This window comes from Otolemur garnettii, unplaced genomic scaffold, assembly GCF_000181295.1.
Source record: "Otolemur garnettii isolate 467f Iridium unplaced genomic scaffold, OtoGar3 scaffold00151, whole genome shotgun sequence".
Classification (NCBI taxonomy): Eukaryota; Metazoa; Chordata; class Mammalia; order Primates; family Galagidae; genus Otolemur; species Otolemur garnettii.
Window position 1 is genome coordinate 4697211 of NW_003852546.1, and position 473 is coordinate 4697683.

Genomic DNA, 473 nt, shown 5'->3' on the forward strand with positions numbered 1-473 from the left:
GATTCGAACCCGCCACCTTAGGTGTACGTGGCTGGCGCCTTAGCCGGTTGAGCTATAGGCGCCGAGCCCTCCAGCCAATCTTAAACTCTTGAGCTCAAGCAATCCACCTGCCTTGGCCTCTCAGAGTTCTAGGATTACAGGGGTAAACCACTGTGCCCGGCCTCCTGAAGCCTTTTTCATAAGGGTGCTCATTCCATTCATGAGGATGGAGTCATGACTAAACCATTTCCCAAGGATCTTGATACTATCACATTTCTTCTTGGTACTATCACATTTGGTTAGGTTACAACATATAAATTTGGAGGGGAGGGCCACCAAGATTCAAACTATATAGATACGTAATTTTAATGAAAATCCATAGCTTATATTGGGGTTCACTTTGTGCTATACAAAAGAATTATTTCTACAGGTTTTGAAAAATGCATAGCATCACATATCCCCAATTATAATATCATACAGAATAGTTTCTCTGT